The sequence below is a fragment of the Anabrus simplex genome, chromosome 1, assembly GCF_040414725.1.
Source record: "Anabrus simplex isolate iqAnaSimp1 chromosome 1, ASM4041472v1, whole genome shotgun sequence".
NCBI lineage: Eukaryota > Metazoa > Arthropoda > Insecta > Orthoptera > Tettigoniidae > Anabrus > Anabrus simplex.
Window position 1 is genome coordinate 385,695,167 of NC_090265.1, and position 27,903 is coordinate 385,723,069.

A 27,903-nucleotide genomic window follows, 5' to 3' on the forward strand; every position below is an offset into this window, starting at 1 on the left:
AGTGTACAATAATTAAATTTTATAAATTTTCTGTTGCTTACGGTCAAATTCAAGTTTTATAAAACATTTGATAAAACTTTTCGAAAAAGAGGACATGTTCTATTAAGTAAAATTAATTTTACGAAACGAACCAATCAGCGAAGCTGACATCACGATGATTCTGGCGCTACGTCGTGAGAAGATTGTGAAGCTCGATTGTGGACTAAGGAAGCTGTTAGTGTTTTACTGGAGGAATACCAGAAAAATCCTGTTTGTACGAAGTTAAAACGCCACTTTACCACAACAGAAATGCAAGAAGAGAGGCAGAAAACACAATCGCCGAATTCCTATATGAATGCTGGTCTTCTAACCTTAACTAATTTTCGACCAAGGACAGCAGTCCTTTACCTCCTTCTCTTCTTTTGATGCAATACCGAATCCAGCATTTCCTGGCATTTCTTTTTTTCCATTTTACAACTGTACAAGATATAATTGCAGCTAAAGCAGCAGGTTTTGCTTTGTTTGTTGGAGCCATACTCTCAAACACACTGTAAGTTGAACAGCTGATTCTTGGTTTAAAAGTTTGTCGATAGATGGCAGAACATGCACATCTTAGTTCAGAAGTCAGTTCATACATGGCCATCCTGATGCTTCCACAGATTTTATAAAATCATTTTACCGTGAACAACACTTGTTTTCACCAAATTTTTATAAAATTAATTGCACAAGTGGCCAAAAATCACGGGAATGGGTGTCCAATTAGAAAATGTGCCGTATAAGACCCCTGAGCGTTGCGGCTAGCTGCGGCGTAGCTAAGCAGTCTGTCACAGATGCCAGTGTCGTGAAGATGGCAAAACGTCGCGAGTTAACCGACTTTGAACGTTGGATGATTACCGGCGCACGGCGGGTCATAGCATTGCGGAGATTACACGCGAATTCGGTTTTCCAAGGTCAACAGTGTCGAGGGTGGATCGTGAAAATCACTGAGAGAATGTTACACCTTTTACACCACCCCCACCCCACGTAAACTGTCGCAAGTGAAGACCAGAGGTTTTTAACTAACGGACATCACGTAGTATCAGAAGAACCATACTGGGCGCTCGACGGACTACTGTGAGTCAGATCACCGCCCACTTTAATGTCGGGCGTCGGGAACCCATTTCTACCATGACTGTAAGGAGGCAACTGCACCGCGTAGGCTTCATCACCCGACGACCAACTAGTGTCCCTTTCCTTGACACCTCGGCACAGAGCTCAACGACGTGCATGGGCCCGCGAACATCGGCAATGGGCTATGGAACAGAGGCGGCGTGTGGTATGGTCCGTTGAATACCGGTTCCAGTTGTATCGAGCTGATGGGCGCGTGCGAGTGTGGTGGATACCTCATGAAGGTATGGATCCAGCATGTCAACAAGGATGTGTCCAGATGGGAGGAGGCTCAGTTCTAGTCTGGGTGGCGTTCTCATGGTCGCAATTAGGCCCATTGTCCGGCTGCATGGACAGCTGACAGGTGCACGTTATGTGGACATTCTTTCAGACCATCTGCATCCCTTTCTGATCCAGAGTACCCAGATGAAACTGCCATGTTTCAACAGGACAATGCGCCATGTCACCGCTCAGTGGTGGCGCGCGGATGGTTGCAGGAGCACTCCAGTGAAATTACGACCATGGATTGGCCCTACAGATCCCCCGATCTTAATCCAATCGAGCATTTATGGGATGCTGCCGATGCTGGCGTACACTACATGAATCTCGCACCAACTACACAAGACCAATAATGAAGGTAGCAGTGCAAGATGCGTGGGTGCAGATCCCTCCAGAACGATTCCTTCACCTTGTAGAGTCGATGCTTCGCCGTATTGTTGCCATTTTGAGGGCTCGCAGAGGAGTAACTCGTTATTAACATCACATTCAGTGTCTTCCCGTGACTTTTGGCTACTCAGTGTATTCCTACTACTGTATACTTCGCATTCAAATCTATGCTCCAAAAGAATATAAAAAGCACCCGAATTGAGACATTTTGACGTCTCACCTTTCCGATACTATTTTAGATATATATATAAGCCAAATACACTCACTGATCACGAGATTTCCAGATCCAAAAAGCGTAGAAAGCTGAAATTAGGAATAAAGGTTCATCTTCTGCCACGAAGCTGCACTAAGAAAGGATATTTCAAAATTCAGTTTCTGTCCCAGATTTAGCGAAAATGGAATTTGTCGTACGTGGACCACACAGAGCTCATTTTAAGTCTTACGGCGCGAGGAACAAATCTCATACAGTTCCTACGGGTCCGAAAACCACGTTTTAAGACCCTAAAATCAACCGTAGGCCTATTCGAGATATTGCCACCAAACTGCCACCGCTCTTCAGCTGATAGGTTCATGAACGAGGCGAAAATTACAACTTCCGCTTGGGCAGATTGCGAATGACATGCAGGAAGGTGGCAGAACGATTATGATATTCTGTGAGAGAATTTTGACGGTGCTCACTGTCAGTTGTCTCTCATGAAGACATATGATCAGGCGTGCTTCTGCGTTCTATCAGACAGCTTTATACTGTTCACTGAACTACTTTTTATTACTGATACACATGCTCTTTTCTTCTATATCCACTTTCTATCTTTTATTCGTAACACTTTCACAACGCTATAGTTGTTCTATCAGGTTTTACTTTCTGTTTGCATACAGATCCTGTATACTGTACTTCCAGTTTCTATGCTTACCTTTTCTTTTCCATAATAGGATTCGTTAGGCATGGAGCTCACTGCTATTGGCGGCGTAATTGTATCCGATCGAGCGAGTAGTTGTGCGCTTTGGATCACGTAGCTATCAGTTTGCATTCGGGAGAAAATAGGTTCGAACCCCACTAACAGCAGCCCTGAAGATTGGTTTCCGTTGTTCCCCCATTTTTACATTATGCAAATGTTTAAGGCTATACCTAAATTAAGGCCACGGCCGCTTCCTTCCCACTCCTAGCCCTTTCCTATCCCATAGTCGCCATAAGACCTGTCGGTGCGATGTAAAGCAGATCGTATAAAAAAGAAAAAACGGTCATTGTACCTCACTGTGTTTTACCATCGCCCTCTAGTATACAGCGCCTCCCAGCTTTAAGAATAAATACGAACATCAAGAAGTATTCACTTTCTCCACCGGAGCGCTGCTAGCGTGAGTATTCAGAACGAGCGCCTCGCAGTTACCACAGCTGTTACGTTCGGATGATTTTTCTGTTGATCGGCTTGCTGTTTAAATATTTCACTGTCTTGAAACGTTCAGTCACTTCATCTCCAATGTTTAAAAAAGAAAATGATCGGGAAAGTGTTTTGCAGATTACCTGACCTCATTTTTCAACACGATTTAAACTGTCATTTTAGTCGCACTTTAAAATCACCGCATTCTTCAAAACAGGGAGAAATGCGGTGGTTAAAGTCGTACAAGCTCCTGTATTAACGAATTTTGATGCATTACACACACAATCATTTACAATGTTTATAACCCACATCAATCGCTCTGATGGATAAAAGAAGACATTCCACCGATCTTGCTTAAAAATAATGCCCATTAGCGGAGAACTATTGAATTCATTCTTTTCTTATTTTCTTCACAACGAAACCACTGAGGAAAACAAGCGATGCAAGTTCAATAGAAAATGCCTCCAGAGTTGAAAAAGAAATACAGGTGTTATTATGGTTATTATTTATAATACTATTATCTAACACCAACAGTAAATACATTTTGTGAAGTGACTATACGTAGACTGGGGCTTGTGAATATTTTGCAGCTTTTGGTCACCGTTTATGGAATCTTAGGGAACACTTCCGATGGGACTGTCTGAGATGACCTGATAGTTAATAACATAAATGTCACAAGTGTGTTGATTTCCCCGTTTCAAAGGAATTCTTATCTTCAACATTCTGTTGAGAGCAAGCACTACAGCCCTCAAATCCAAAATGTCATTGGTGCCCGAAGTTCTCCTCAAAATGCTAAAGACAATTTCTGGGCAACCGCTGTTAAATATTCTAGTAACACAAAGTGAAAGCCCGATAACAATAGGTATCGGATAAAGAGGACAGTAAAACACGTAGTCAGTCGAACAGTTTCATTACTGAGAAAACTTAGTCCTTGCTCATGACATACTTCCTTCATAACCTCAACATATACTAGGATCACTCTTCAGCCACTGAAGCCTGCCATCATCTTACTGAAAAAATGGACCTTGCCAGGGCAAAATATTAGCATTGTTGTAATTGCTGACATCATGCAGTCTGGCCTATGCTGACGACTGGGCGTAATGGCAGATTGTGCCGAAAGCCTGCAGTCTAATATCTTGGAACTTGAAAATAAGTGCAATGAGTATGGTATGAAAATTAGCCTCTCGAAGATTAAATTGATGCCAGTAGGTAAGAAATTCAACAGAATTGAATGTCAGATTGGGGATACAAAGCTAGAACAGATAGATAATTTCAATTATTTAGGTTGTGTTCATGGTTCATGTTTGTGGGTTACTGTAGTCACGTCCTAGTTCGTGAACCATGGGAAACGGCTGAGTGGCCTAGTAAGTGGTCCTGAGAGTCGGGATACCAGTTGCTATGGAATGGGAGTGGGCATCTCGGAAATATTCTGAGTCGTGGCCCTCCTTGTGCTCAGGCGGCTAGGACTATACAATTCACCGGTGGTCCATAACCCGTTAGAGGGGAGATCCTCACTTGGACTATGTGCAAGTAGGGCAGCATCCTGCTTCATGAATTTACCGAGCTCAGAACACTTTAAGCAAGCCTCGGACCTATGGGAGTAATGGAGTCCCACTCCCATTTGACAGGCGAGGGACTCCTTTGAAACAACTTGGCAAACAAAATGGAATTCGATGGGGAGCTATCAATATTTATGGGGCTTATGGAAGAAAGAAGGTAGAACTGGCTGAGTCAGCAAAGAGGATGCATCTGGATGTGCTAGGAGTAAGTGATATTCGGGTAAGGGGAGATAATGAGGAAGAGGTGGGAGATTATAAAGTGTACTTGACGGGTGTTAGAAAGGGAAGGGCAGAGTCTGGGGTAGGGCTCTTTATCAGGAATACCATTGCACGGAACACAGTTTCTGTTAGGCACGTAAATGAGCGAAAGATGTGGGTAGATCTGTCAGTGGGAGGAATTAGGACAAGAATTGTGTCCATGTATTCACCATGTGAGGGTGCAGATGAGGATGAAGTTGACAAGTTTTATGAAGCATTGAGTGACATCGTGGTCAGGGTCAACAGCAAGGATAGAATAGTGCTAATGGGCGATTTCAATGCGAGAGTTGGGAATAGAACTGAAAGATGCGAAAAGGTGATTGGTAAATGTGGGGAAGATATGGAAGCTAATGGGAATGGAAAGCGTTTGCTGGACTTCTGTGCTAGTATGGGTTTAGCTGTTACGAATACATTCTTCAAGCATAAGGCTATTCACCGCTACACATGGGAGGCTAGGGGTACCAGATCCATAATAGACTATATCTTAACAGACTTTGAATTCAGGAAATCTGTTAGGAACGTACGAGTTTTTCGCGGATTTTTCGATGATACAGACCACTATCTGATCTGTAGTGAACTATCTCTAGGCCTAGAGTAGAGAAAGTGAAATCTGTCTGCAAACGAATAAGGGTAGAAAATTTCCAGGACGAGGAAATTAGACAGAAGTACATGGATATGATTAGTGAGAAGTTTCGAACAGTACACAGTAAGCAGGTTCAGGATATAGAAAGTGAATGGGTGGCATACAGGGATGCTGTAGTAGAAACAGCAAGGGAATGCCTAGGAACAACTGTGTGTAAAGATGGGAAAAGGCGAACATCTTGGTGGAATGATGAAGTGAGAGCAACTTGTAAACGTAAAAAGAAGGCTTATCAGAAATGGCTCCAAACAAGGGCCGAGGCAAACAGGGATTGGTACGTAGATGAAACAAACAGAGCGAAACAAATAGTTGTTGAATCCAAAAAGAAGTCATGGGAAGATTTTGGTAATAACCTGGAAAGGCTGTTCAAGCAGCAGGGAAACCTTTCTGGACAGTAATAAAGAATCTTAGGAAGGGAGGGAAAAAGGAAGTGAACAGTGTTTTGAGTAAGTCAGGTGAACTCATAATAGATCCCAGGGAATCACTGGAGAGGTGGAGGGAATATTTTGAACATCTTCTCAATGTAAAAGGAAATCATCCTGGTGGTGTTGCAAACAGCCAAGCTCATGGGGAGGAGGAAAATGAGTTTGGTGAAATTATGCTTGAGGAAGTGGAAAGGATAGTAAATAAACTCCATTGTCATAAGGCAGCAGGAATAGATGAAATTAGACCTGAAATGGTGAAGTATAGTGGGAAGGCAGGGATGAAATGGCTTCATAGAGTAGTAAAATTAGCGTGGAGTGTTGGTAAGGTACCTTCAGATTGGACAAAAGCAGTAATTGCACCTATCTATAAGCAAGGGAACAGGAAGGATTGCAACAACTATCGAGGTATCTCATTGATTAGTATACCAGGCAAAGTATCCACTGGCATCTTGGAAGGGAGGGTGCGATCAGTCGTTGAGAGAAAGTTGGATGAAAACCAGTGTGGTTTCAGACCACAGAGAGGCTGTCAGGATCAGATTTTCAGTATGCGCCAGGTAATTGAAAAATGCTACGAGAGGAATAGGCAGTTATGTTTATGTTTCGTAGATCTAGAGAAAGCATATGACAGGGTACCGAGGGAAAAGATGTTCACTATACTGGGCGACTATGGAATTAAAGGTAGATTATTAAAATCAATCAAAGGCATTTATGTTGACAATTGGGCTTCAGTGAGAATTGATGGTAGAATGAGTTCTTGGTTCAGGGTACTTACAGGGGTTAGACAAGGCTGTAATCTTTCACCTTTGCTGTTCGTAGTTTACATGGATCATCTGCTGAAAGGTATAAAATGGCAGGGAGGGATTCAGTTAGGTGGAAATGTAGTAAGCAGTTTGGCCTATGCTGACGACTTGGTCTTAATGGCAGACTGTGCCGGAAGCCTGCAGTCTAATATCTTGGAACTTGAAAATAGGTGCAATGAGTATGGTATAAAAATTAGCCTCTCGAAGACTAAATTGATGTCAGTAGGCAAGAAATTCAACAGAATTGAATGTCAGATTGGTGATACAAGGCTAGAACAGGTCAATAATTTCAAGTATTTAGGTTGTGTGTTCTCCCAGGTTGGTAATATAGTAAGTGAGATTGAATCAAGGTGTAGTAAAGCTAATGCAGTGAGCTCGCAGCTGCGATCAACAGTATTCTGTAAGAAGGAAGTCAGCTCCCAGACGAAACTATCTTTACATCGGTCTGTTTTCAGACCAACTTTGCTTTACGGGAGCGAAAGCTGGGTGGACTCAGGATACCTTATTCATAAGTTAGAAGTAACAGACATGAAAGTAGCAAGAATGATTGCTGGTACAAACAGGTGGGAACAATGGCAGGAAGGTACTCGGAATGAGGAGATAAAGGCTAATTTAGGAATGAACTCGATGGATGAAGCTGTACGCATAAACCGGCTTCGGTGGTGGGGTCATGTGAGGCGAATGGAGGAGGATAGGTTACCTAGGAGAATAATGGACTCTGTTATGGAGGGTAAGAGAAGTAGAGGGAGACCAAGACGACGATGGTTAGAGTCGGTTTCTAACGATTTAAAGGTAAGCGGTATAGAACTAAATGAGGCCACAACACTAGTTGCAAATCGAGGATTGTGGCGACGTTTAGTAAATTCTCAGAGGCTTGCAGACTGAACGCTGAAAGGCATAACAGTCTATAATGATAATGTATGTATGTATGTATGAAGGTTGTGTTCTCCCAGGATGGTAGACCCTAATATAGTAAGTGAGATTGAATCAAGGTGTCGTATAGCTAATGCAGTGAGCTCGCAGTTGCGATCAACAATATTCTGTAAGAAGGAAGTCAGCCCCCAGACGAAACTATCTTTACATCGGTCTGTTTTCAGACCAACTTTGCTTTACGGGAGCGAAAGCTGAGTGGACTCAGGATATCTTATTCATAAGTTAGAAGTAACAGACATAAAAGTAGCAAGATTGCTGTTACAAACAAGTGGGAACAATGGCAGGAGGGTACTCGGAATGAGGATATAAAGGCTAATTTAGGTATGAACTCGATGGATGAAGCTGTACGCATAAACCGGCTTCGGTGGTGGGTCATGTGAGGCGAATGGAGGAGGATAGGTTACCTAGGAGAATAATGGACTCTGTTATGGAGCGTAAGAGTACTGGAGGTTACCAAGACGACGATGGTTAGACTCAGTTTCTAACGATTTAATGAAAAGAGGTATAGAACTAAATGAGGCCACAACACCAGTTGCAAATCGAGGATTGTGGCGACGTTTAGTAAATCACAGAGGCTTGCAGAGTGAACGCTAAAAGGCATAACAGTCTATAAGGATAATGTATGTATGTATGTATGTATGTATGCATACTGAATCATTTTCATGAAGTATATGGTCGCTGAGCAGTCTTGGAACCAGTGGGCTTTTGGATGTCCAGAATGTGTTTGGAGATATCCTAGAGCTGTTATTTGGTGTAGAAAATATGTCCTTCGCTCGTTTCACATTTTGTTCTATACTGTTTGTGCTAACATGTTTTCGAGTCAGAAAGCGAACATGTTTTACCACTTAATTCACTTGCAATTCATATACATGCTTCACGTGAGAGCCACTTATTTTGTCCTCTCCGTCAAGCGTGGTCTTCTCTAAAAACGTGTTTCTTACGTTCTTTAAAATGTGAGATTGGTCAAATGCAAGAAATAAGGGTCGATTCGGGTCATTTGGATAAGTAATTTGCAGCTTCAAAATCGTGCTGTCGGAACGTCGTCTCATCATATTTACGTTGGTCTTATGATCATCGGAAACTAGACGTACTACAAGAAATCCACAAACCACAATCCCTCAGACTACAGACAGTGTCAAATTATACAGTTCTCTGCCAGAGATTAGTTTCGTAAGGAAGTACGTGGCTGGAAGTTTGTACTTAATACAAAACCCCGCTATCATAAAACAAAGCAAATTACTGTCGACAATTTCAGATTCGCTCACATTCTTGACGTTCTTAATGTCGGATATACAATTATCTGGAAAAGATGTAGTTTTGTGACCAATGAAAGTATCTAGCTTTTCGTCATATTGCAATTGTTGTTTTATTTCCATTTCACCCACTATAAAGAAACATATTCTTCCAGCCTCATTCAAATGTTCAGATTCTAGGGTTAATCTTTCACAAGGTTCGTTACTCCTGTGTCGCCGGAGTATCACTCAAATACCTGGACAGTGTGCTCATAGAAGGCAAGTACTGTATATATTTTTTCTAGCATACCTGAAACCTTTGAGTGATACGCATTCCACTCTATACTGTGTTTTACTGTGTATTCTGTCCACCTGGGAGAGCACTTCTCAAAATTGCTATTTGCTCAGGAAGGAATGAAGACTTGGCATTTGAAGGATCTTGCTCGGCTGTTTTAATTATTTGTGACAAGATTTTATGATAATTATTGGTATAATTCTCCAACTCCTGAACCGTTCTATTGAGTTGTTTTCAGAACGTGAAAGTTTAACCTGCCCTCTCCACAATATCAGTCGCGTTTAAGGATACAAAATCAGTAATTCTTGGATGCCTATCATTCATAGTTTAAGACATACAGACCACAACATAAACACACGGGCCGCAACCCCATTACATAACAGCGCGGGCAAGCCCCCACTACCTGGCTGTGACATATACTTTCCAGAAGTCTCGCGAGACAGCCAGGGCTTACGGCAGCCAGAAAGGCTAGGATATAAAAGGCCAAGATCAAGGCCACTCTAGTAGTGTAATTTCTGCCTGGGAGACTGATTACCTCGGATCGAGTAGGGGAATTTCAGTTGCCTTGACAAAAAATACTGCAATGTATTCGAAACGTCGGCAAACTGTACGTGATATGCGTACAAGTACAACACGGTTCAACCCGGAAATTAAATTAAATAATTCCTATTGATAGATTGAAACCTGTTATTAGACATTACTATTCCAAGTTACGGCGATTTTTTAAAAAAAAAATTCGTGTGGCTATTTCTAGCCGAGTGCAGCCCTTGCAAGGCAGACCCGTCCGATGAGGGTGGGCGGCATCTGCCATGTGTAGGTAACTGCATGTTATTGTGGTGGAGGATGTTGGGGACAACACAAAACACCCAGCCCCCGAGCCATTGGAATTAACCAATTAAGGTTAAAATCCCCGACCCGGTCGGGAATCGAACCCGGGACCCTCTAAACCGAAGGCCAGTACGCTGACCATTCAGCCAACGAGTCGTACACGGCGAGATCATAAGCAGTAACCAATTAAATAAAATACCGGTATGCCACGATAGCCCTCCGTGAAGCAGGAATTTAGATGAAAAGGGTATGTGAAACTTGAACGTTGCGTGAGATTTAAGCTTGTCTTGTAATTACTTATTTTAATAAATTACTGCCATTACATACTTTCTTATAATTAAATAAATCTTCCGTACTTCCGTTAATATCACAACTCAACACAATCTCAGTAAACTACACAAAGAAACGACATTCAACATATTGTTTACTCCGTATTTCTTGTTCCTAATGTGCCTACACCGCGGGTCTACTGCACGCTGCTAGCGCCACACCGGCCGAAGCGGTCCCTACCTGATGTCCGCGAAGAAGCACGCCAGCCGAGCGAAGTGGTGAGGCTGAGAGGTATCCTACTTGGCGATGGTTGTACCACAAAGGGAGACGGGTTCTGTTTTTTTTTCTATTCCCTATCTTAATGTACTACTCTGATTCGCTGACCGAATTGGCACAAGGGGAGAGCTATTCTCATGCCTTAGAACGGCACCTTAGCAAGCATCAATGATTCCTTATTGGGCAAACTTCCTACTAAGATGGTGAGGTTAGTCTGGACTCCGTTGTGGAGAAAGAGGACGTGGTCTACGACCCTGTGGAGTTTCTTCACACTTCAAATCCACAAGGTTTCCCATCTCACAATCAATCTGAAAGTTGGAGCACCTATAATGCTGCTATGGAATCTCGTATTTCCTGAGCTTTGTAATGGCACCCGGTTGCATGTGAAGTCTTTACACAGTAACGTGATCGAAGCAACCATCTTCACGGGATGGTGCGAGAGAAACAGTTTTCATCCGCCGCGTTCCTTTGATCGAATTGGGGCCGATGACTTCGATCAAAGGAACGCGGCGGATGAAAACTGTTTCGATGTTAGGCCCCTTAAAACAACAAGCATCATCATCATCATCATCATCATCATCATCATCATCATCATCGTTCCTTTGATCCCTCCGACTAACACTTCCTATTCAAACGACTGGAATTATAATAATCAAAGCTCAGGGACAGTCTTTAAAAGTTGCTGGTGTGGATTCACGTATAAGTTCTCCTGACAGCCTTGTGATTCTGCAGCCACAGGGGCGAACGAAAAATGTAGTTTGATGTTTCATAAAACAACTTGACTTCAACAACTCCCTTGGACAATATAATTTGAACAGTATTAGAATACAATTTTGACTGGTTGTAAGCAAAGGAGACTGTTCTTATAATGAGAACTCCCCAATTCGAGTGTGGCCGGCAGTAGGCAACCTGCCATTATAATGAAAATACCTCAACGTGATTGTGACTGGCAGTACGAAACGGGAGTCTGCCGTTATTACGAAAACTCTCCAACTCGAATATGACTGGAACAACTAGGAGAGGGGGCTGCTTTTGTAAAGAACTCTCCTCAACTCGACTGTAACTGGGAGTAGGAAAGGTCTGCCATTACAATCTAAACTCCCGAAGTTGATTGTGACAGTAAGAAATGAGGCTTGCCAATTTATTGAAAACTCCCCAACCTAGACTTTACATGAGAAACGACGTATGGCGACCTGGTGTTTCTCGGGTAACGCTAAGAGCAATGCAATCTCTTACTCACAAAGTGTGTAGTATTTTACCTATAATACCGTATACAATGTAGAATTCCATAGCGAAGCATGGGTACTTGAGCTAGTAATATATAATACTGAAAATAGAACTATACTTTGCCCTGGTGTAATTCTCAAAATAGCACCAACAATAAATACAAAAAATTATTTTGCCTAGCTATCTGCAGACAAATTTTCATAGAAATACTTTCAGCGAATTCGGGAGGGGCTTTGACAAGAAGTAGTGCGTGACGGCAGTAAGGCCATGATCTAAACTTCCTACAAACATAAGAAGATGCAGGAAAAGAAAGAAAGAAAGGAAGAATGTAGTACTTTCAGTTAATCTAGCACAAAGAATTACCGGCATAAGTTAGCGCAACTAGCAAACATTTTGGAGTACAAAGTGAATGACCCAGTTGACTTCCCAATGAAGGCCGCCTAGAGGAGTAGGCCTACAAGGAATTTCACAGCAATTCACTGGTATGACCCCTTTGAGAACTACTAATGCCATCCAACAAATCAACATGCATTGCTTACAGAATATTCATTTTAAGTTATTCTTCATACTATTACGGAAAATTTACAGGGTGATTCAGTTCTTAGGTGCACTTCATTTATGTAACGTTGAAATGACTGCCCCACAAGGTAGCACTGATCAAACCATGTTACCATCGAGTTCAAAGATGTATTTGTGGTAAATCCGAGTTCCTTTCTCTTCATACCTTGGTGCTAGACAGTTTCTGTAACATAGTAATTTTGGATTAATAACTAAATTGTCATAGCTTTGGTTTTCTCCACGAATCCTCCATAGTCTCTCCATGTATATAAGTGTTCGAATAAATATCTATACCTACATTAAACGGCATACCCTCTGAGTTACTCCGCTCGACCCTTGAAATTCTCAGCGACAAAGTCACTTAGCTAACACACCTACTCATTTTATTTTATTTTATTTTATTTTATTTTATTGAGTGATTGTTGTTGTTTTTATTTTGGAGCAAGTTTGGAAGTTTGCGTATCAACTACAGTTTTAGATGGACCACTGAGACGTGACTGCTTCTCGAAATTCTAATAATGCTATTGACTTAATGCCCTACCAACTACTTTTACGGTTTTCAGAGACGCCGAGTTGCCGGATTTTGTCCCGCAGGCACTCTTTTACGTGCCAGTAAATGGAATGACACGAAGCTAACGTATTTGAACATATTCAAATACCAGAGGACTGAACCAGGATCGAACCTGCCAACTCGAGCTCAGAAGGCTAGAATTTTACCGTCATTTTATTTTATTGACTGGAGAAACCATGGTCAATATATTGAAGAGTGTCCGTGTATTATTTTGACATCGTTTGGTTAGTGTGAATTCTCAAGTGGCTATTGGCGGGTTAGGATTTGTCAGCGCGAAAATGAACAAGAACGACAAACTACTCTTCTCAATGTGTGTGCGGAAGAAAACAGATGAACCAGCTCGAGTTACTCATGTGTGAATGTGTCATATTCACTGATAGGCTACATACCAAAAGTCTACAGATTATTATCATCCTATGAATGCAGCGTCACCGGAAGTACATCATGGCGTCCAAATGCCAAATGAGGAGTAATACTGAATCCATTCACCCACTAGGCTTCTCTCTGTTCTATCCGTTCTCCACCGTCGAGGAAAACCTATCTCCTCCATTCGACTCACAAGACCGCATCACCGGAACCGGTTCGGAAAATGTATGTAGAAGTGATCATGCGAGTGGTATAAATCTTGGTGCTTGCTTGTTGTTTAAAGGGCCCTAACATGTAGGTCATCGGCTCGAGCGGTAATGATATTCATGAAATCATAATAAATAATTTTAAAATGAACCAATGTCATTTAGGGAGCGAAATAATCATTCATACAGTGAATATGGTTAAAACGGCATTCATCTAAGGCAGCGAAATAATAATCCCTACGGCAGAAAACAAATTTCATCTAAAGAAATTGCCAGTCATAATTGACGCAGTATTTGAGCATCATTCGACTGAGGCGTGACTGACAGATTGACGGAGTCCTCTAACATAGTGGTATTCAAATCTTCTGGTTGGCGTACCCTCAAAATCCAGTTGTTTTACCCTGGTACCCACAAAGTACGAGTATATTACGATTATACCAGAAATAACAAATTACTGTTGCTGCATGCCAACTATAATCATCTTCCGCAGCTTATTCTGCTTGTGCAGCGTCCCTGCACGCACTAACCGCATGAAAGAGTTGTGGCCAGGGATTTAAGATCGTACGCCCTTGCTGACACCATGTCCTTCCCACCCCAGCAAAACCGGGAATCAAACCAAGGTCGCAGGGATGACAGGAAAGCAGCTACGCCACTACACCATCCTGTTCCCCCATAATGACAATAATGCATTGTATATACAGTCAGTAGTAGTTCTGCTCGTAAACCAGGAAGGTGAATACAATTTGGCTGTTTTGTGGAATAAATATATATTCGTTTACACTTTTCTGGTATTTTTAATTCATGATCTCAAATATTACATATAACATTAAAAAATACGAACAATCTCAAAAACCACAAAAAAACTGAACTTTCTTTACAACATTTCTATTCGTACACTTGCAAGTTAGTTCCACCTGTCAGCATCAAGCTGCCCTGTTATACCTTTGTCCCACCTACAGCTTACTCTTTTACACTCCAATGAAGTATTGGTGCGAGAGATGGTGAAAAGGAGAGAGCTTTCAGTCGACATGAAGATAATAATTGTCCAGCTTGCTCTTACGGGGAAATCGTTGAGGGAAATAAGTACGATAGTTTGTAAAAATTTAACCATCCAGTATATCGTCAACAAATTGAAATACGAGAGTGCGTGGAACAATTTGAGACGAAAATAAAGAAAGAGGAAATTAAGTGAAATGTATATTTTACATCAAATTAGACGTGATCCTGAGTTAAGTGTACCAAAACTGCGCACTCTTGTATAACCCAATCTGCGAAAGGAACTACTGTATACGTCGTATTTTGTGAAGACATGGCTACCGTGGCTGAGTTCAACGCAAAACTGAAGAGATTAAAGTTCACGTAGGAGCATGTTTCAAACGGTAAAGACTTTTAGGATCGAGTCGTATAGTCCGATGATACAAAAATAAATCTTTTTGGTTTAGAGAGAAGCTACAACGTATGGAGAATGCCCAACACAGCCTACCGTAAAGAAAATCCTATCCCACCAGTGAATCACGGAGGTGGTTCCATTCCGTTATGGGCCAATATGTCCTCTCAAGGAGGGGGAAATCTGCACTTCATTGAGGGATGAATGGACGAAATTGTGTACAAGGCATACACTGACAAAAAAAAAAAAAAAAAACTTTGAAAGATGGTACCCAAAATGGGATTTCACGGTTATTACATGTTTCAACGTGATAATGACGCTAAACATACTTCGCAACTTATACAAACCTGGCTGATTTTGAACGTTCCCCATCAACTCAAAACTCCTCCTCAGTCAGCGTTTTTAAATCAATTTGAACACTGATTTGAAGAAGCGTCATAAACAGCAGAATGCATCCATATCTGGGCTCCCGAGAGTCATTACAGAAGAATGGAAAAACATCAGTCCACAGCAATGCAAGAAACTAGTTTCTTCTATGCAAAGACAGTACGAGGAAGTTATTACGGCGAAATGATATGCAACACGATAATAATATTAAGGAAGTGTTGAATTTTTAGTGTTTGGATTAATTCCTAGAATGAAGTGTACGAACAGAAAATTTGTAAAGAAAGTTGAGTTTTTGTGTTTTCTGAGATTGTTCATTTATCTTCTGAAGGTGATACGTAAAATTTGAGTTCATGTATTAAAATAGACGTCACACACCATCATGTTCCTACCAGAAAATGCAAACAACTGTTTAAACTTTTTTTTTTTTTTTTTTTTTTTTTACAACTTGCTTTACGTCGCACCTACACAGATAGGTCTTTGGCGACGATGGGATAGAAAAGGCCTAGGAGTTGGAAGGAAGCGGCCATGGCCTTAATTAAGGTACAGCCCCAGCATTTGCCTGGTGTGAAAATGGGAAACCACCGAAAACCATCTTCAGGGCTGCCGACAGTGGGGTTCGAACCCACTACCTCCCGGATACAAGCTCACAGCTGCGCGCCCCTAACCGCACGGCCAACTCGCCAGGTGAACAAAAGACTGACTGTGCTATACATCCTCGTTGGGCAAAGGAAACCTCATAAGTCCGTCCGAGTAAACTTTAGAGAAGAAGACCAAAACTTAGCTGTGATCAATGGCCATTTTCAGTGCTTAATGATAGCCCAATTATTCGGCCATTGGAGTCCTCTGTTCCCTTCTCAGGTTACGCGGCAAGCCTTACAAGGTACGTGGAGAAACGTGGTTTTCTCTTGAGTTATTACCTAGCACCCACCGACCCCCCCCCCCCACAGAGTATTTTTATTTATGCAACAATTACTATTGTGCTATACACACTTACTGAAGAAAAACTTGTAAATTACTGGATTTCGAAACAAAATATTTTAAAAACAGCAATGCAACATAAGTAAGTAATTTTAGGCTTGGCAGACCGATATGTAATAGCAACTTCTGCCTCAGTGAGGAAAGCAACAGGAAACTACCTTACTCCTCATTTCCCTAGGGTGCCTCTTCAGTGATACCTAGACCATCTATGACAGCGGATCCAACCAGCCTTCGAGCTGAGGACTGAACACACGAACAGTCAATTAGTAGTTACGAATCAATCAAAGATCGATCAAAGATCAAGCAATCAATCAATCAATCAATCAATCAATCAATCAATCAATCAATCAATCAATCAACACTGATCTGCATTTAGGAGTGTCGCCCAGGTGGTAGATTCCCTATCTCTTGTTTTTCTAGCCTTTTCTTAAATGATTTCATAGAAATTGGAAATTTATTGAACATCTCCCTTGGTAAGTTATTCCAATCCCTAACTCCCCTTCCTATAAACGAATATTTGCCCAACTGGTCCTCTTGAATTCCAACCTTATCGTCATATCGTGAGTTTTCCTACTTTTAAAGACACCACTCAAACTTACTCGTCTACTAATGTCATTCCACGCCATCTCTCCGCTGACAGCTCGGAACACCCCACTTAGTCGAGCAGCTCGTCTTCTTTCTCCCAAGTCTTTTCAGCCCTAACCTTGCAACATTTTTGTAACGTACTCTTTTGTTGGAAAGTATCCAGAACAAATCGAGTTGCTTTTCGTTGGATTTTTTCCAGTTATTGAATCAAGTAATCCTGGTAAGGGTCCCATACACTTGAACCATACTCTAGATGGGGTCTTACCAGAGACTTATATGCCCTCACCTTTATATCCTTACTACAACCCCTAAACACCCTCATAACCATGTGCAGAGATCTGTACCCTTTATTCACAATCCCATTTATGTGATTACCCCAATTAAGATTTTTCCTTATATTAACACCTAAGTACTTAAAATCATCCCCAAAATGAACTTTCACCTCATCACCGCAATAATTAAAACTGAGAGGACTTTTCCTATTTGTGAAACTCATAACCTGACTTTTAACCCCATTTATCATCATACCATTGCGTACTGTCCATCTCACAACATTATCGAGGTCATTTTGTAGTTGCTCACAATCTTGTAACTTATTTATTACTCTGTACAGAATATCATCATCTGCAAAAAGCCTTAACTCTGATTCCACTTCTTTACTCATATCATTTATATACATAAGAAAACATAAAGGTCCAATAATACTCTCTTGAGGAATTCCTCTCTTAATTATTACAGGGTCAGATAAAGCTTCTTCTACTCTAATTCTCTGAGATCTATTTTCTAGAAATATAGCAGCCCATTCAATCATTCTTTTGTCTAATATAATAGCACTCATTTTTGCCAGTAGTCTCCCGTGTTCCGCCCTATCAAATGCTTTAGACAGGTCAATCGCAATGCAGTCCATTCGACCTGCTGAATCCACGAAATGAAGGGGACTGTGTAGTGGAAGACAAATGACAAAATCAAACAGAGTTTTAATTGAAGATGAGCTGGCTCAACTCCTTTTCTGAACTGCTCACCGAGAACCATTAGAAACTACGATAAATTTGCGTACTCCTCAAGACGATCCCGCGTATCCCCGTGGTACGCGTACCACACTTTGAATACCACTGCTCTAACTCACCCGTTACATTCCATGTTTAAATGCTTAAGCATAAAAGCAAGCAAGCAAGCAAGTGTTACGTGACAGTTGGTATCGAAATCAAAGCTACGGAACGTTCAGTTTAACATGAAATCCCAACTACTGGGACGTGAATTTTAATTGAGAAATTGTGAATTTTCCATGTGCATTGACCGGGATTCAAATCGCGCCTACAATGGTGATAGACAAACAACGATATCACTCCGGTATCATGCTCTTATCAGAATGTTTGTTCACTAACATAACACATTGGAGCACAGAAAAACAACAATGGTAAAATGATAAACAGACTCAAAATCTCGAAAATTATTTCTAGGATGAATTTCGCTTCACAATAATACTAACAATACTGTTATCAGTTTACCGTCAAGCTAACTACTTTCACGCTGGCCCCACGGTGTAGGGATAGCGAGCCTGCCTCTTACCCGGTGGCCCCGGGTTCAATTTCCGGCCAGGTAAGGAATTTTTATCTGGATCTGAGGGCTGGTTCCAGGTTCGCTCAGCCTACGTGATTACAATTGAGTTATCTGACAATGAGATAGCGGCTCCAGTCTAAAAAGCCAAGAATAACGGCCGAGGGGATTCGAAAATTTTCTACTATGCTTATGTATTTTGTTTTGTACGTTAGTCGCCTTCATCTTTGGTCTAGAGGGGGGATCGGCAACCCGCAGCTTGCACGTCGGATGCGGCTCGCAGAGTCTAAACTCTTTCGGTCATGATATACAAAATAAAAATATTCTCCGGACCACGTTTTGAACAGCCTAAAGCGGAAGTGACGTCATTGCCTCGTCACACTCGCCATGATTGCCAAATGAACCGGCGCGCGATTCAAAGCTGTAATCCAGCACTAAAATACAGCACAGCTCACAGATTGCACCTCGAGTGCAGTCGTTTAACGGCTTACATCTTTAAACAATTAATATACTGAATTACATTTTAAATGTGAAAACCTACAATCTGTTTTTCAGTCATTGACCGCGTCAGGGATGGAATGAATGAATGCAGCGAGGATAGGAATTGAGCCGGCTGCAGAAGCCTGTCGCACTCCTCTGGGGCAATGATTAATGACTGACAGATGGAATGAAATGATAATGGAGAGTGTTGCTGGAATGAAAGATGACAGGGAAAACCGGCGTACGCGGAGAAAAGCCTGTACCGCCTCCGCTTTGTCCAGCACAAATCTCGCATGGAGTGACAGGGATTTGAATCACAGAATCCAGTGGTGAGAGGCCGACGCGCTGCCGTTTGAGCCACGGAAACTTTCACATTTTTAATATACTAACTACAATTTCACTCTTAAAGCATTGCGAACGAATTCTTTTGACATACACAGTAGGCATTGCATTCATCAAATTATTATTATTATTATTATTATTATTATTATTATTATTATTATTATTATTATTGTGCTTTTACGGCCGCATTGGACCACTGTAGTCAATTTCTGTCCGGTCTTCTATATTGTTTTATGTTTTTTCTTTTCTATTTTACTATTAATTATTCACTATTATTATCTAAATATATGACCTGATTCCTGATTGAAATTTGCTGCCCGAGAGGTCTGTCACACTACTCACGGGCGTTGGATGAAAAAGCGACAGACGTGATGATTACGTACTCGTACTTGAATTAACTTGAAACTGGCAGGGGAAGTTGGGAATCCAGGCGAAAACCTGTCCCATCTCCGCTTTGTCGAGCACAATTCCAATAAATTAATTATATAAAAGATACTATTACATATTATTATTAGTATCATCATCATCATGCAGGAGGTTTCGGCGTCAGCTTACCTTGTGCCGCAGTAAGTTATCTGTATCGCTATCGAGTGGCTGCACACCAAAGTCGGAATCAGAGTCATGGTCAGCACAGGAGGTAGACTAATCCCGCCGTCGATAGTATTCGCTCGGAAATGCTTATAAACAGACAGAATCACATTTCTCCCGACGGACGTAAAAATCTTGCGTTTCTTCTTCATCTGATAACAGTCTGGTGATTTCTTGTTCAGATCCATTGCACAATAATATCCAATAACGAGTAAGAAGAAATCTACAAATCGACGGCTTACTTCTAAAACCTCGTATGTCCCGATGCTCTTCCTACGCATTATCTTCCTTAAGGCTGGCCACGCCTCCCGGCCACATATGGATATGCAGTTTATCACAACAATTTTCATTGTGTTCAATTTCCCATGCTGATGTGTAAAGGAAAATGGACCTCACCATACCGCATAATAGGGATGTTGTTTACATCACGTATTTACTCACTCCTACAGTATAATGCATTTAGGGTTCAATTTCCCTTACACGTTAGCATAAGAAAATGAACACAACGAAAATTGTTCTGATGGGCTGCATATCAATATGTGACTGGGAGGCGTGACCAGTCTTAAGGAAAATAATGGGTAGAAAGAGCATTGCGAGATACGAGGTTTTATAAGTAAGCCGTCGAAATGCAAAAGAGACTACAAGAATTATGAATTAGCATACAATATGCACATACACTGTTTTCGTAAAAGCGAAGCACACTGATACAATTCTCTCACTGCTGTTTTAAACAGACTATGATTGGAACTGCACCCACGTGTTCAAGACATCCACTGAGTGAGTAAGTAAGCATATACAGTATGTGTCTCTGTTATTCGTACCGGCTTCAATTTCTTATCAAGTCTCGTATATTCACATTCACGATAGAAAAAGTGAAATTAAACGTACATTACGGGTAAAAACATGGTTTATCAATGACAGTTCGTTAGTGAAAACCATACTCATTTACATACAGGCAAGAAGATTTGATATCAATGTGCCTGCATCGACAAACCGGTGTATCAGTTGTATTCGTACACATGGACAGGATGATGCCCACCGTTTGGTTGCAATGCACGGAAAAGTCTCAGTGACGGCATACGACTGAAGTGCTATAGTCTCCTTCCTAGTGTATCTGTGGTGGACATCGGTAGAAGTGCAGATTTAAGTACGAAGCTCAAGAACACTATACTTAAACTGGCACTTAAAAGACTTTCATTACGAAAGATTGAACAACTGGTCAATAGAACACATTCTACGGAGCAATATGTGGTTGATTCATTTGAATGCAAAAGCACTAGAAAGAACACACCAAGGAAACCCGACAGAAAGTGTTTAACTGAAAGGAAAGAACGGCTTGTTGTTCGGCTTATAAAGTCAGATTCCAAATTAAGTGCACCAGTATTGAGGCAACTCATGGAGGAACGAACTGGAAAGAAGATTAGCAACTCCACCATCCGTCGGATCCTGTATCGGCATGGGTACTATGGAAGAATCCCTCGGAAAAGGCCATATGTAACAGACGACTTATACTGACATTCTCTAAGGAGCATATAAATAAGGATAAAGAATTCTGGAATGATGTTATCTGGTCTGATGAGACAAAAATAAACCTTTCTTGGGTCAGATAGCATCCACAGAATATGGAGAAAAATTGGTACGGACAATGATGTGGCGAATACACTCCCAACTGTAAAATACGGAGGTGGGTATGTAACGTTTTGGGGCTGTATGTCAGCAGAGGTGTGCGTAACATACATTTCATCGACGGAATAATGAACAAGAAGGGCTATAATGCAATCCCGTGAGCAAACGTGAAGCAGAGTGCCGAAAATATGAGGATGCCACCTGTTTATATATTCCGGCATAATAATGACCCAAAACACACTGCTGATATTAAAAAGACATGGTTGATCTGGAAAATTCCTAAACTGCTTAGAACACCTTCCAAGTCTCCGGATTAAAATCCCATCGAACATCTTTGGGCTACGTAGAAGAGGAATCTCCGCAGGCAACGTATGCGGACGAAGGAGGAACTTAAAAGGGTGATTCTTCAGAAATTGCAGAAAATCAGCCCCGACAGATGCAAGAAATTAGTGTATTATATGCAGCGACGATGTCAGTCAATTAAAAAAGTCTTGGGGGCATTCCACTAGATGCTAACATGTTCCAGGAACCCTTTATTTTTTGTTTATATTTAAGTGTTCAGTTTGCTTGTACGAATAGGAATGATACAAGATTTTGGGCGCGCTTTTCTTTATTAGAAGTTGTATGTTTGGTTAACATGATTGCAGACAGATACAGTATATATATGTTTTCTGAAGGCTTTGTTAAATGTATGTTCAGTGAATAAAATCCTTTTCAGTTTATTATTTTCTGGCAGTGCGTTGAAGTACTAAAACAAACAGCCCGTACGAATAGAATACGTACATAGTGTAAGTATGGCAGCTCCGCACTGACGGCCCCGTTGCCAGAACTCGCGCTTAGTAGTTCGCCTCCCTTGCTCCCTCGCCTAACGTGTGACAACACCGCAGGCGCTGCCCCTCTCGCCCACGCCATCCCCTGGTCCAAGGTAGTTAGAGTAGTTAGTGTATTCTACGTACCTTGCCCTGGTCTATACACTCACTTCCGCTTTAAGGCCCGCTCACATCTAGCGGAAGGGAGACGCGGAGAGAAGAAGTTCCGAGAAGAATTTCTCTCGTATGCACTCATACCTACCGGAAGCGCGCCTCGCCATTTAGATAGTTGTTATCATTCTGTCATAGCAGTGTGTATGAAGCGTGACTCAGTCGATCGCAACAAATGGATCGCTTGTTGGCTCTTGCTCTGTTGGCTGAAGATGCTGAGAGGGAAGAACAAAGGCAAAATCGAAGATTTTGGGTTCACGGCATAAATTTATCCAGGAATTTAAATGGTGAATTTTGTACATTGTTTCAATCGCTGTTGCGCGATGAAGAGAAATTCAAAGCGTGTTTTCGAATGAGCATTGAGAAATTTCAACAGCTATTTCAGCTTGTGAACCTATATCAGCGACCCTACGACAGGTTGTATGTTTCAGGTGAGTTAATTATGTTGCATATTTTAATAGTTCTTGATGTTCCATTTATTACATAACTTTAGTGGCATACATATAATAAACACAACTAGAACTACATGATCATATATATTAAATATTAAAATCAGCGATGTACTAGTACTCAAGTGGTTCTGTTAATACATATAATTTTAAATAATTACGAATAACAATGTAATTTATTATTAAAAGTAGCAACTTAACAGTTTAAGCGTCTCTCGGGAATGTGAATATCCGTAGAGGAAGCACTGTGCTGTGTACCGCCAGTGGACTCGACGAAAACATCCGACTACTTTACGAATGTTACCGAAGTTATATTCCGGCGGGAGGAGCGGAAGAAATATTCTCGCCAAGCAACTTCCTCGTCTTCGGCGCGGCGCGTTTCCCTTCCAGTCTGTGCAAGTGTGAGCCACTGCATCTAATACGTAGTGAAAGAATATTTTCCGCCTTCGCGCCGCGTCTCGCTTCCGCTAGGTGTGAGCGGGCCTTTAGTCTGCTCAGAAGGTGGTCCGGAGATTTCACATGCTTCTAAGTACAAAAAGCATATTTTCAAAAATCAAGTTAAATACCCGAAGTGTTAATTCTAACGCGGTTGACGTATTTTAGTGTTGACTGTATGCATACAAGAACCTCTGCTGCCGAGTAAGTAGCTTCCAGCCCCCTACGCTGTTCTATTCCCTCCCCGCTGAGTGACGTTGCCTTTCGCATTTCATGACCTTGGCCAGGATTAGTCGCCCAAGCAGCGTGTCCGTTGTTCTTTGACACCATTACTATCTCTTTCGATAATGTGTTCTAAGGTTGCCGAAAAAATGAGAAGAGTTTTAGTTATTTTTAAAATTATTATTCCCACTGTCGGCAGCCCTGAAAATGGTTTTCCGTGGTTTCCCATTTTCACACCAGGCAAATGCTGGGGCTGTACCTTAATTAAGGCCACGGCCGCTTCCTTCCCACTCCTAGCCCTTCCCTGTCCCATCGTCGCCATAAGACCTATCTGTGTCGGTGCGACGTAAAACAACTAGCAAAAAAAAAAAAAAAAAATTATTATTATTATTATTATTATTATTAGTAGTAGTAGTAGTAGTAGTAGTAGTAGTAGTAGTAGTAGTAGTAGTAGTAGAAACGTTGATTTACGCAATGGCTGTATCAATGCAGATTGTTGAAAGTGGATAATTCTTTCGAAAAGTTAGTGTTCGTCTCACGGTGGTTTCAACCGGGCCATTAGATTTCCTCAACAACAATGTCTGTCAAAGCATTATAAGAAAAGGAAAAGAAAAGGGCCATGCAGGGTCTTTAGTGAACAATGGACATCAAAATACTTTTTAATCACCATAGGAATAAGCCGATGTGAAGAAAAAAGTGTGTTAAAAGAATATAATTTAAGGACACATTACGAAAGTCAGCATATGATTTAAGTATTCGTTCGTCTCTTACAAGCAAAACTCGTCAGATCAAATTTTTATCATTAACAGTAAATATGACGTAACAACACAATATTGTTGAAAACAAACTAAAACGCTGCTGCTGTATGAGCCATTTATCGGGTTGCCGGGATAACAGTTAAGAGTGATAAATCGTACACTGACGCTGAGTTTTGAAAACATTGTGTAAAGACCATTGTTAAAGAAACGTCCACCAACGTTAGCAACAATCGAAACTGTTAGTCTTCCAGGACAGTGACGCGAAGAACAGAGAACACAGATGAGGAATTGAAATCTATGCTAACGGGAAGTGATAATAAATTCACCTCTTTTTCCTCTAGCTGTGGACGCAAGTAACGATGAATGCGATACTGCACTATTCCTCATCTTTATAAGAGGTACTGATCATACCTTTGTTATAACTGAAAAGTTGGCAGCTCTTCTCAGTTTGAACGGTACAACTAAGTCAGAAGATTTGTTTGAAAAAGTGTGCGACACCGTCAAATACATGAAACTGAACTGGGCCAAATTAAAAACTGTGAACTCTGATGGAGCTCGAAATATCGTAAGAAGCAAAAGTGAGCTCGTTGCTGAAATTATAGCTTTGAAGTGTCGTTCTGATCATTCACTACCCATTCATTGTACAGGGAGTATAATTTAAGACTTCGTAGCGGAATACCGAGGCATGGGAACGCAGAGAAGCGTCGACAACGAGTGCAGTGCCCACAAAGGCAAGCGGACGTAATCGACTCAAAGAAGCGTCTATAGAAACTAGACGAAACTGAACTTACCCCCGAATGAGTCCGGTAAGGTTGTAAATGTAATTTTTTTTTTTTTTTGTTTTTGCATTACGTGCTGACGAATGTGAAATACCAGTTTCCTGAGCTACTCTCCTGCAACTTATGCGGAGTGGGACATGTAATCGTGCCTTCTAACCTCTCCTGTGTGAGAGCTGTTCTCCTTCACTGTGTTTTCTTATTAGTTATGGAACCAGTACCACGCCACATACGAACGATTAATTGCACGTAACGTTTTGATGTGACTGTAGAACCGGGAAACTGTCTACGGAATTTTAGAAGGCACAGTTTGACTGGTTATTTTTTCTTGTTCAAATAACACTCCACCAAAAATATTCTCTGCGCTATAGTGCACTTAACCATCGCGATAATAACCTCACAACACACCTTGAAAGTTACTAGTGAACTGCTACGTTAGCTGTCAAGACTTATTATCACGCCAAGCTTGACACAAACCATATGACGCTCGCTTGGGGATTCCCGCGGCCTGTGAGCAGAAGTAGGAAGTCTTAAATTATACTCCCTGTATTATACACCAACAATAGCTTAACAATAAATTTTTCAAATGGTATTATGTGATGAGTTGGGTTGTGACATCTGTTAACTTTACATGAAGCATGGGCTTAGTCATCGGCAATTTCAGGAGTTTTGGTAGAGCTATACGGAATGGTCGGAAAGAATGTGAACCGGGTATATGAGAGTTATCATATTTGAAAAAAGTAATTTGATACCTCGCGTCGTTGTAATTTTATCAGCTGCTCCAGTTAGCCAATCAGATCACTTTGCGGGAAAATTCAAATGTCAGGCGGTGTTGCTAAACCTGTATGAGGCTTAAGACCACTAATCGAAGAAAAATCTTATCCAGAGGAGGGATTTGAACAAGGATCTCCGAGCTAATAGGATCACGCCATATCCACTACGCTACGGTTATACCGACTGAAACCCATGGTGCATATGCGTTTGATGCTGATTTCTCGACACGTCTACGAAGCCGGTATTATACCACGTGCAGATTTAGCAACACCGCTTCACAAAGCTCTTTTGAATTTTACCCCAAAGCGATGTGATTAGAATGACTAACTTCAGCGGCTGATAACATGACAACGGGGAGAGATATCGGATTTTTTTTTCATTTTTTTATCAGTCGACCAACCCTCTTACGCTCATATACGCGGTTCACGTCGTTTCCAACCACCCTGCATAGCGGATAATGAGAGTAATTTATTATTCCCACTGTCCGGATCCATGGCTAAATAGTTGGCGTGCTGGCCTCTGATCACATGGGTCCCGGGTTCGATTCCCGGCAGGGTCAGGAATTTTAACCATCATTAGTTTATTTCGCTGGCACGGGGGCTGGGTGTATGTGTTGTCTTCATCATCATTTCATCCTCATCACGACGCGCAGGCCGCCTACGGGAGTCAAATCAAAAGACCTGCACCTGGCGAGCCGAACATGTCCTCGGACACTCCCGGCACTAAAAGCCATACGCCATTTCATTTCATTACTCCCACGTGCGCTAGCTAAGCCACAGAAAGGTCGACGGAAGAAGTTTCAACTTGCATTCGGAAATACAATCCTTTTTATTGAAAAGAAGACAGATTCTTGGAAGAACTTTCAAATTTAGAGAGGATATGTAACTTGGCAATTTTAGCAGACATGATCCGTAACTTGAACGACTTAAATTTAAAACTACAGGCAGATGGTAAATGTATAAGTGATATGTAATCAATCAGATGTACCAGCGTTTGAAAACATTTTGAAAATTTTTAAAGACCAGGTCAAGAATAAGAAAGGTTGCTCACTTTATATCTTCTGAAATTATTTCTATCAAACTTAAAGATAACGATTTTCCTGTTGACGAACGTGTTCAGAATGCACTGAAAGCGATTTTAAAGTGTGATTTGTCGAACTTCATTATTGAGCAAAAGAGATACAATTGTTTCAAAATCCTTCTGCAGTGGATTTTCTGAAAGTTCCAGAAAATTTAAAAATTGGGGTAACTCAGTCACAAGCGAATAATGCATTGGAAGTCTCATTCAAGAATAGCGGTCCTGAGTACTTTCCTTTGCGGCTGGCATATTGATTATCTTCGGCAGCATTTATATATGCGAAAAAACGTTTTCCCTCATCAAAAGGATCAAGTCTGCGATGCGATGGAGGCTTACAGGCAATCGTTTAAATAAACTTTTCCGAAAACGGATAATACCAAAGTTGATATTGACGTTGAAGATGCAAGCCTAAGCATAGCAATGACTGCACTTTTCAAATTGAACTGTTCTTATTTTCAAAAAATATTAAAACAACTGTAGCAATAACTTGCAAGTGTAACTGGTGTATTTTGCTTACCAATAATATCTGTAAGCATATGTTATGTTATGTTCGGTTTCTTCTTAAATAAGAATAAAACAGTATTACAGAATTATACGTGTAGGTGATCTCTTTTGGATAGGTATAGAATCCTATGCATGTTTTGTTCAGATTTTTTCTCTTAAAGTTGTTTTATGAAAACAACGTGTCTTTTCACTGAAATACTAAATTACTATACCTGGGCATTCCAAGCTAATTATTAACGGTCCTATTAAAATACTATCTATTAACATTACTGAATTTTAACTTAAATATTTTAAAAAGTATTGAATAAAATGTTAAGTTGGAGATTTGCATGGCCCGCGAGCTATTGAAGCTTTGACTATGACCAAGGGCAAGAAAAGTTTGCCGAC

General features: G+C 41.2%; 1 protein-coding gene across 5 annotated transcripts in view; it reads right to left on the reverse strand.

Annotated features, from left to right (window-relative positions):
* Nucleotides 1-27,903, reverse strand: part of LOC136856820 (protein bric-a-brac 1) — a 1,345,352-nt gene that overhangs the window by 552,478 nt on the left and 764,971 nt on the right. The window lies entirely within an intron of this gene.